The sequence below is a fragment of the Chinchilla lanigera genome, unplaced genomic scaffold (genome assembly GCF_000276665.1).
Source record: "Chinchilla lanigera isolate Chin_1 unplaced genomic scaffold, ChiLan1.0 scaffold00034, whole genome shotgun sequence".
Lineage (NCBI taxonomy): Eukaryota > Metazoa > Chordata > Mammalia > Rodentia > Chinchillidae > Chinchilla > Chinchilla lanigera.
The window spans coordinates 8,527,733-8,539,092 of NW_004955435.1; the positions used below are offsets into that span (position 1 = coordinate 8,527,733).

General features: G+C 36.0%; 1 long non-coding RNA gene across 3 annotated transcripts in view; it reads left to right on the forward strand.

The window, feature by feature from the left end:
- The window catches only part of LOC102014600, a 79,329-nt gene that overhangs the window by 59,530 nt on the left and 8,439 nt on the right, over positions 1 to 11,360 (forward strand). The window contains exon 3 of one of the 3 annotated variants that reach the window (XR_001234836.1): positions 6,914 to 7,078. The exons of 1 other annotated variant lie outside the window; for it this stretch is intronic. This is a non-coding gene — a long non-coding RNA (uncharacterized LOC102014600). Of the gene's footprint in view, positions 1 to 2,813; positions 2,987 to 6,913; positions 7,079 to 11,360 lie in introns of those variants that run through there. One more of the 3 variants, XR_001234835.1, reaches the window with a different exon arrangement.

Consider the following 11,360-nt stretch of genomic DNA (forward strand, 5'->3'; position numbering starts at 1 on the left):
GTCATAGGGAGAGGTTAGGTCATCCATTTATTAGTCTTTAATCTTATTCCTGGTGGTTGCAGTTAGCGCTCTGGTGCACAGAAGTAATGAGTAGAAAAGAAAAAGGCTAAGGAAAAGCAAAGAGAAAAAAGACCAAAAAAAAAAAAAAAGAAAAAGAAAACTGGCCGGTCCTCAGGGAGGGGACAGCTAGTGTCAGCAGAATTTCTTGCTGAACTGTGGTGTTTTCTGTTTGGAGGAAGGCGGAGAAGGCAGGGGCCCTTACATCCCAAGTCTATGCTGTATGGCTTTATTTAGTCACATTATTTTAGTATATCCTTATCTTCTTCTTCTTCTTTTAAGATTCCAAGTATGCCAGACAGTCATCCCAATCCAGCGACTGATGGGCAGTTGGGTGGGCTGGCAGGCCATTTTATTAAGTCATTTGTCTAAGTTTTACTCTATCTGTTCATTTCTTACACAAGATTGATTTTAGTGTCAGGGTGTATATCCCTCCCCTTTCTTCCAATTCCCTGTGTTTTTGTTGAATTCCTCTGAGTAGCTCTGAATGAGGCCTCTACTCTATTTAGCCAGGTTGTCCCCTCTCTATTTCCTGTATTTGTAACCTTGCTTTTCTCACAGTGAGTGGAGCACTAAACATTTCTTTAATTTACTTACTCCTTTCCGTTAATTAGGATTCTGTAAATGATAAATACCTAATGGTTTGTTTTAAGTTGTATATATCTAAAATTCAGAAATTCAAATCACAGAGATGACTTAGAATGATGAGCTATAGCTGAGGATAAATACCACCGATTTTAGTTGTCTCTCTCTTTGTTCTTATTTAGCTTATGTTTTAGTTCCTTCCTTATGATTATAGTTTATGATCCTGTATTCAGTCATTGGAATCTCAAACTGAACCCCATGTCATCCTCACAGGTCACAATCCTGCAAAAATGATGCAAAACTTGTGAACACAGCACAACAGCCTAAGAAACAATAGGAAGTTGTGTCATTATTATACTTCCTTACAGAGCCAGAAATATTTTTAAGAATACATTTACTATTCCTAGTTGGATTGCAAGGCATTTCTGCACTAGGTGCTGCGTTTCAGACCCTGATTTCTTACATTAGAAAATCCTAATTATATGCCCAGTTTTGGAGCAGGGTACCTGAGGGTCAACCTGATTCCATGATGAAATTAGGTGGGATGAATGTAGGTAACCTTCAAAAGGAATTTTGACTGAACTGACTGAACTGACATTACTCAACATTTTGCAATCACTACTCCTGTTTTATATTTTGTTCATAAATATATGCTAAAAAGAAGGAATTATAAATATATTCTTGAGTCAAACTAGTTTCTAATAAATGTTTTCTTCGTTGAAATGCCTTCAGATATTATTTTTAAAAAGCACTGTTTATAAAATTTGAATAATTAGGGTTATGGTTGAAGTTTCTCAGGGGAGAAGGAATAGCGTCTAAGTTTTGCTTGTGGGTAACTCTTATTTTGTGATGTACACATTTATACATGTGCCTATAAACACACACACATATGTACACACACACACACAGAAACAAAAGTGCACATGTATGTAAATAGATTTTAGGGGTTTTGGTCAATCATATTTATACACATGTGCGTTATAGAATTCATGCATGAAATAATAAAATGTATAAGATAACTAGATATGAATTTAATTTATGAATCATTTTAAAGTTGGGCACACTTTAAAAAGCTAGGCATTTTAAGAACAAAATATAAGATATAATTATATCTTCTTTAAAATTTTAAAAATTATGCTGTGAATCTTAAAACAAAATCATAACCAAAATGATTCTTTCCAAAATACATTTTCAAATCATTCTTAAAAGTTCTTATGTTTTCTCTAAAATTTCCTTTTTACTTAACAAGTCCTTTAATTAGTTTAAAGTTATGTAGAGATAATTTCAAATATCTTTCCCAGTTTTATTTTTAAGCCAAAGAAAGTATGTTTTCAGATGTCTAATAAAGCTTTCAAATGTGGAGTCACAGATGTTATTTCTGAATTTAATTTTTTTCTATTTGAAAAATTGTGTTTTTTATGCAAAAGCACATCAAGGGAACAAACTATGCAAATATAAGTCAGAGATTATTGCAGATATAAGTGATACAGGAGAAAATGTGGTTTTTAGTAATTGAATAAACAAAATGGCAAATGCTAAGAAAATGTTATATAAAAATTCATAACTGGTATAAATTCAGTGAACTTCAGAAAATCTTCACCTTATTATTTTGAGTCTTGATCTCCATACATTGAAAGACATGTTTAACATGAATTATTGTATATATATGTATACATAAATACAGTTAGTAAAAAACTCCAGTGTAACTATAAATACGAGTTCAAGTCATTTTGGGTTGTTTTTCAAATGTATCTCTTTCAAATAATCATTTTGACAATATATTGAATAATTCAAAATAAGAATATAATTAACTTTTAATTATTTGTGGATAATATATCTATGTGAACCTTTGATTTTATGTGTCCTTGGAACTCTTCATTGCTAGATTTTTATCAAATTGATCCTATTTCTTGATTATAATGATGCAAGAAATCAGAAAGATTATAATTAGGAGGACTGAAGATGTGACGGAAGGTTTAACCCAGCTTGGCAAAATATAATAGTGAATTTCATAATCTCTGATCAGGACTTAGTGGTAAATTGTATCGTGTCAACTTGATTGGCTTAGGTAGAACTGTTGGGATTAGTGCAATGATTTCTGCATTTCCCTATGTGGGTGACAGAGCAGTGAGCTGGTGTATCAAACTTGGTCCCTCTGCTTTCTTCTCTAGCACTGCTGCCCTGCTCTGCTTTCCAGCCATCAGGAACTAAGCATCCCTGCTCGTTCAGCCATGCCCTTCGTAGTGATGGTTCTGGCATGGAGCCACCCATCACGGGCCAAATCCCACCTGTGTGTGAGACAAATTAAACCTCTTATTTAAGTTGTGGTTGTTGGATACTGTGTCTCAGCCACAGGAGGACTGACTAATCTATGGGGTGTATTTATGCTAAATTTTAGTCTATAGGTTCAGGTCTTCATCGGGCAGTAAAAATAATATTGTCACATCTGGCTCCTGGTCAGGGAACCAAAGATGTTGCATCTGGGGGGAAAAGTAGCCCACCTGGGTTGTAAACTCAGTAACAGTAAAAAATCAGAAGGACAAAATTTAACTAAAGTAAGACACTTTATTTATAAAGAGGACAGGGAAGGGAGAGAAAGGAGAAGATGGATAGCTACCGGCGTAAGAAACAATCAGGCCTGAGGGCTCCAGAAAGATAGAGGGCCCGGAGGCCCTTTCTTCCCAGCTGTTTCTACAGGGGGAGAGGGACCCTTGCCCCTCCATCCAGAAGCTGCCATAACTGGATGGGCTTCCAGGCACCTCTGTCCAACACTGTTTCTTCCAGTGATCTACATGCAGCTTCTCTCTGTCTGTTTACTTGTACCTTATGTATCTTTTAAGGCCTTTCCTATAGCGTGGGTATCTAGTTGGCAAGAGGGTGCTTACTTTTGGTTAGCTCAGAATTAGTAAGGGAGTGTGGATATCAACTGTGCTCTATAATGACCCTAGAGTGAATAGTGACTCTAGAGTGCATATATATCTATCTATCTGTATATATAGATAGATAGATATACACACACACACTTGCACCTATATATGTATTATATACTCGCACCTATGTATATATTTACTTACATATATGTATATATGCACACCTATCCACTAACATACATATGTAATATATACATATATAATATGTATGTGTTATATACATATATAATATATACATATATGGTATATGTATATAGTATATATACATGTATAATATGTATGTATGTTATATATACATATATTGTGACTAACATACATACCTACTAAGTGTATGTGCATTAATTACGTATATATTATTCACATATATAATGCATATATCCCATATGTTATGTTTATATATAGGAATGTATAACATATATATTCATGTTAGTGGATAGGTGTGAGTACCTACTGCCTTAAATTTAGCCCCCACCATTGGTTTTCCTGCATTTTATGAGAGGTGAGGGGGCTTATCATTTGCACACCCAGCCTTTTCTGTGTCCCACCTGTCAGGTCTTTGTCTGGTGTCTCAGTTGAAGTCCCGAGGCCATTTGGTGGTTTTGGTTTTTGTCTCCTTTTCTACTCCTGTTATTCACCTGTTTTCCAGGGGAATCTCTCTAGTAAAGTTTGTTTTAACTTCTTCTAGTCAGGATTAGCTGGAAAACCTAATGAAGCTCTTCTCTTTTTTCCCTGTCTACAAACTTCTGACACTACAATATCAGACTCCTTCAAAACAGATCAAAAATAAATGTGAATTCATTTGGCCCTTCATATTATCATAGAACATTATTCTGAAATAGTGTCATAATGTCCCACAGGGCACTGATGATTAGTATTCACTAAGACTCTTCACAGTTCTAGGAAAATTTTACCACTGTTCGGTCATTAGAAACTGTTTTCCTTCTCTCCTGCATTTCTTTGTTTTCTTCTCCTCTTACTGTCTCTCTTTCCTTCCTCTCTCCCTCCTGCTTGCCTTCCATCTTGCCTTCCTTTCAGCCTTTGATCTTTTTCCATCTTCTTTTCATTCTTTTTAAACTTTAAAGCAGAACAATTTTTTTCATAGTGATATGCCAGAATGTGAATAACGCTTGTTTCCCAGGTTAGGGTTTTGCAGGAAATAGGGAGATAGATCTTTCACAAGTGAGAAGGGGAACAAGAGATGGAGGGAAAAGTCATAAGAGGAGTAAAGTTGCAGTACAAAGAATGAAGACGTGCTGTGCACAAGTGCCAGTTCCCCAGGACGAATGTGATCATCGTGTGCTGCAAACGTGTACTAATAAAATTTTAAAAACTGATGTGTTGGTAATACCTGAGACAGATTTTTGGTTTGTTTTTGTATTTGTTTGCTTCTGAGCTTTAGCTTAGCTCCACACCATACAGGATCTATAGGCTTATGTTTTAAAGATTATTTAATTTTAATTTTTAACACAAATTTCTTCAGTCCAGTTTATGAGAATATTTCTACATTCCCTAATAAAACATACACATGTTATCAAAATTAATTTATTTTTTGGTTTGATTCAGCAAGTGATTTTGAATACATATTTTTAGATAATTGTAGTTCGTTAAAAGTGAAGAGGGTCAAGGTGAAATTGTTTTGTTTTGTTTTTTTTGGGTTTTTCTCCGGTACCAGGAACCGAACTCACGGCCTTGCACTTGCCAGGCAGGTGCTTTTGCCGCTGAGCTAGGTCCCCAGCCCCGGGTCAAGGTGAAATTAATACACTGAGTCAGAGAAATAATCCTTACTGTACTTAAATGCTTTCATTAATTACTATTACATTAGAAACTAGAATTTATACAAATAAAAATAGAAAAGAGATGTCATACAATTGTAAGTTAATAAAAAATTTAATAATAAAATCGTACTCTTTTAAAAGACTTCTTGGACTGAGGTATTTTTACATATTTTACTATATTCAAAAGAACAGTTGGTACACATAAGATATTCATTTTTTATCAATTTTGCAAGTCTTTATCTGGTAACCTGAACAACTACTTTGAAGAAAAATTGAAAGGAATAGTTGACCCTTAAATTTTTTTTATTGACTAATTTTGCATGCTTATATCTGGTAATGTGAACAACTAATTTGAAGACAACAGTATTCAATATAACAACCACTGTTGAATTTCTACCACCTTGTTTAGTGAAGCCCTGTATCATTGCTAATTTTTTATTACTTTTTATTATCCTTAATTGTCTGATCAATCTTACATTCTGAAATCTGGTAATCTGAGCAACTTCTCTGAAGATAAAAATATGCAATATGACAACCGTTGTTAATTCCAGTCATCTTGTTTTAAAATCCTGTATCGTTTTTAGTGTTCTTGTGTTGTTTCGTTTTGGTTTTTTTTTTTGGTTTTTCTCCGGTACTGGGAACCAAACTCACGACCTTGCGCTTGCGAGGCAGGCACTTTGCTGCTGAGCTAAATCCCCAGTCCCTTTTGTGTTGTTTTGTTTTTGTCTTTGTTGTTATTTCATTATTGGTTTTTTTCCTTTTAAAATAAAAAACATTACGCAATAAAATAACCACTGTTGATTGCTTATCCTCTTGTTTTTAATTTCTGTATCATTTTTTACTTTTTAAAATTTATCTTCTTTAAAATAAAAAAAGATGTGTAGGTGTTTGTCATAGTGAATTAATGAATTATAAAGATTATACTCATGAGTAGTGAGAAGGGGAAAGGCTATGAGCTAATAATAGCCGAACATAACCATTAAATACCTGGGAAGGATTTTGTAAAATGAGCAAGAACTGGACAGTATAATTCTGAGATTATATTATCTCAAGTGATAATCATCATAGACAGAGGCATAGATATACCGCAGGGCTAACCATGATATATAAGAAAAGCACAAGGCATTGCTTTACAATAGTGGATTTTGCCATTAGCTTTGAAAACTTGTACTAGACTTAGAGAACTTCAGTTTTACCTATAAAATTTGAACCTAATCTTATAAACAATGGAGAACTAACAAGTAGTAGAGGAAAGACATAACCAAAATGGTGTTTTGATAAAGTCTTTTATTTTTCATGTAGGGGAGTACTATGAATTATGAAGTAAAAAAATACCATAGTGCTGCAAGTTGAGATTCCTGCAATCTAGACTTGCAGATGGAAATCAGTGTGCAGGAAATTTACCGGAGAACACTGCTGGAAGAGTTGCTTGGAAAGCAAAACAAAAAGCAAGAAGTAGTCCCAACTAAGTTTCGCCAAATGTGAATGCTTGAAGTTAGAATATCCTTTCAAAATGGTCCCGAGTTAACTGAAGAATCTTGGTATTTTTCATTATTATCACTGCAGAGAGAGCCTGGATCATTGCAACACACTAATCTTTTGAGCTGAGAACAATTTATATGATTAGCTGGGTGCTCAGACCTGTCAATAAGTGGGTGAAATATGTACTTCCTCTGAAAATGATATTTGGATTGCACAGCAAGGGACCATTGTAGTCTACCTCTTGAGCTGGTAAGATATACTTAACACTTTTAGGATAATGTCTTTAAAGGGTATGATGGCCTTTTTTTCATGGGATCTTACGATGAGAAAATTCATGAGACAAGTATCAGTTCTTGTTTTACTGTTTTCCTCAACACTAAAAAAGATACTAATTATTAAACTCTTCATTCATTCTTTGTGCTGTTTGAAATAACTTTACAGGGTATGAAACTCAGAAACCTTTTCTCGAAGAGTTTGTGATCCAATTGACATTTTATTGTCAAAATTAGCAAGGGAATGTTGAACTGTGCTCAGTGGATTAAAACTTATTCTTACCTGCAATTTCTGTGTAATAACAAATGACAAGGTGACTTCAACACAGTGTATTCATTTGGGATACAATAAGAAAATACTACAGGCTGGGTAATTTATACACAAGGAAATTTGTTGCTTAGAATCCACAGGGTGGGAGTTCTGAGATCAAGTTGCCTGGAGATTCCGTCTGGTAAAAGCTTGAATCCTCCTTCAGAGATGCTGCTGAGTTGCTGTATCTTCCATGGCACAAAGGTCAGGCTAGTCCCTTGAGCCTGTTTCATACGGGCAATGAGCTCATTTGTGATGGTGTTGTTACCTCCCGATGGCCCCACCTCCATAATAATATCAAATTTGGTTTTAAATTTGAATTTTGAGGGGATACCAACATTCAGACTATTTCACATTCCCCTCAGGTTACTTAAATTTCTGGCAGATTTCTTTCCAGATGCATCTTAGAGTATTCAAGAGTATTCAGAGAACTTGCAATCAGAAGTGTTCTCATGGCCCCCTTGAAATATGGGTAAATCTTCTAAGACTTTAGAAAGCCTTAAAACCCAGGAAATGGTTTTGTTTTCAAAAACCTGGGAACTGTCTCTGAATGTAAATGTCTAAGAACATGAGGAGTATCCTATCTTCCAGCCTGTGAGGGAAGGTGGGAACTTAGTTTATTTATTTTGTTTTCTTTCCCCGGCCCCCAGCACTGGGAATTGAACTCATGACCTTGCGCTTGCCGGGCAGGCGCTGTACCACTGAGCTAAATGCCCAGCCCCCGGAACTTAATTTAAATAGGGGCTATTAGCAAACACATGTTTAGTCGGTAACGTTTACAAAATGAGGAATAACTCAGTGACACATTGTATTGGCTCAACCTTAGAAACATTTTAATTTAATGTAATTGAAGTACTATTCTACCACGAAGAAGTATAATCTTGAGTCATTTCTGGAAAAAAATGGATGCACCATAAGTTTAAGTGACACAAGGAGACACACAAGCTTAACTGCCACACGGCTTCTTCTATGTAAGAAACCCAAAGCACAAGTAAATAAAAGGCAAAGTAAAAGACAGCTAATTGGGAATAGGTAGATAAATCTTGTCAAAAATGGAAGGGGATCAAGTGATGATAGGAGGAGGGGGAGAAGAGGAAAAGGATGAAAAAGAATTAAAATGTCTTCTGTAAATGTATCAACACCCCACAAGGACTATAAAAGTAAGTACCAAACATGTACTAATAAATGACATGTTTTAAAAATTACATATAAAAATTTCTAAAAATACTTCTTTCTCAATCTTGGGCTTTGGGGTGAGTCTCTTGTATGTACTCTACTTTTAATTTTTATTTTTGACTAAGCATACTTATGAGGTATATAATTATTGTAATATTTATATTACCTTTATGAAACAAATGAATGAAAGTTCCTAAAATTACTGTTGAAGTTTAACTTGAAAATTAAACTTTCTGTTGGCATTTTAACCGTATATTGGGGAATTAGGAACTTTTAAATTATTAATACATCTTCAGGAAGAGAATCTGTGAATGATGTGTGTTTTATTTTGAAATTATAGTTAGCCTTATATGAACAGTAATAGAAGAACCTTCAACAGATTTACTTAAAGAATATTAAGTAATACAATCACAGGTAAAAAAAATCATTTTTGTACAACTATCATTAATTTTGTTTCCAGAAATGATATCAGAGTATGTGCAAGAAGAAAAATTAGTCTGTAAAATTAAAAATTCAGTGACCTTATGGTACAATTAAAGATGCAATTATGAATATCAAAAATATGTTCAGAAAAACATAATATATTCATTGGACAGAAATACTGTTATAAATTAAGAAGGTTAATTTAAGAAATAGAAAATTTGTAGGAGTTTAATAAATCAATTATTTTTCAAACATTAAAATATTCAAGAGAACTTAATTCTGTTTGCATTCCTTTTTTAATTGGCATCATCCATGTTGTAGCTTGGGATTTTACAAGGGGAATAATATAATACAGGACACATATTTTACAATATTATTTATAATAGTCACCCAAAGACTCATACACAAAGAGAGTGCAGGAAATCTGTCCACACACTAAAGACCAAAGACTCCATCTGAGGGCCTGGATCCCACAGTAATGACCTGCATGAGTTCAGCTGAAGACCTAGAGCCTCCTACGAGTCAAGCTGAAGATCTAGAACCCATGACAATGTCTCATGCAGGCCTGTTTCACAGATCTGTGCTGGAAAGGCCCAAAGGTCAGTATTGGAAGCTAGAAAGTCTGTGCCAGCAGGCTGAGGGATCTGCACTGGAGCCAGGAAGCAATGCTCAAAGTAAGAACCAGAGCTCCCCTGAAAAGTACCTCAGCCATCCTCAGCAAGAGTGAGTTTCTGATCTCCTCCCCCTGATGAGGAAATCCGAGTTCCCATCAGGAAAGCCAATGCGACAAGCTTCTCCTGGAGACAGGCAGTGCACCATCTTCCCTTCCAGAGCCAGGAAGCAATGCTCAGAGTGAGGACCAGAGCTCCCCCAAAGAGAACTGAAGCCATTCTCAACGACAACAAGATCCTGTGCTCCTCGGATGATGAGAACGCCGAGTTCATCAGGAAAGCCAGCATGACAAGCTCCTCCAAGAAAACCAGCAGCTCCTTTCAGCTTCTAACAGCACCCAACAGCTTCTACGGGCTCCCAACAACGTCCCTAACAGCCTCTAAACTTCTTGTCTTTTTTTTTTTTTTTTTTTTTTTTGGTTTTTCTCCGGTACGGGGAACCGAACTCACGACCTTGTGCTTGCCAGGCAGGCGCTTTTGCTGCTGAGCTAAATCCCCAGCCCCCTAAACTTCTTGTCTTGTTCTGCCTCCTATGCTGCTGGCAACAGTCCTCAGGTGGGCTTCGCACACCCAGCACCTCACTGGTTCAGTTCAGCTGGGGATTACAAGTTGACCACTGGTTGTCACTTGTCAGAAAACGATCAGTTTTATTTATTTTAACTGTCATGTCTTTCCAATATGCAGTCTTGGTTGTGAAGAATTCCTGTAAACAGCCAAGGTACTGACAGTACACACACAGCAAAATCTCTCTTAGGGTATGGATACCACTATATCACTCTGAGAATTCCAGAAATCACCTCAGTTAGTGGACAATATTACAAAAGAGTCAGCAAATACAAATAAGTTGGAATTCAGTCTCATTCAAGGAAGACAGAAATGTTTTCTATTATTTAACAAAAATAAAACTACTTTTATATATCTTTCCCAAAAAACCTTTTTCTGAAGAGTCTAAAGTATTATTCACCAAAGATAATGTTACAAAGCAAAGACAGTCTAGAGCTGAGTTACTTAGGCATCATCACCTAAAATAAATTTCAAGAACTAATAAATTTGCAGTAAGAAGAGGATAAACTTGCCTAATTTTCCACCCTGTTAACTTCTCCTGCAGTATAATTTAGTGTAGCTTGAACTAAGCGGAAGTATAGATTCGCCTTAGGGTAGGGAAAAGCAATCACTTGCTGTTGTGCGTATTCTGGTTTAAAATTCCCCAGCCCTCCGTGCATCCTCATTCCTCAGTCCGTCGTTTCCCTTCTCAGCCTGCTTACTGCCTGGGAAAGCTGGTCTGTGTAGCGTGCATGACCTCACTTGCCTGCTTAGTGATTTCTGGGTTAGTGGTAAAAATACGTTTGTGACAATTAAATGGAAGGATTTCTTGGAATAGGCCCAGGTAGTGAGAATATGGGGTCCAATATTAGCGCACGCTAAAGGCCATCTAATGCAAAGGGAGTGTTCAACTTACTACCGTCAGAGCCCAGTGATCTAGCATGATTCCTTGGGAGGACACACAAGTTACCTGATGTCACAATGATTGCCCTGGACCACCTTCATCCGGAAGGGGACAGTGATTTGTCTTCATTGTAATAGCTATGCATTTATGAAATTGATTTTTCTTTCTGTCTACATTGATTCTGGCCATGCTACCATGTACGGACTTAGAAAACCCTACATAATAAAGTTTT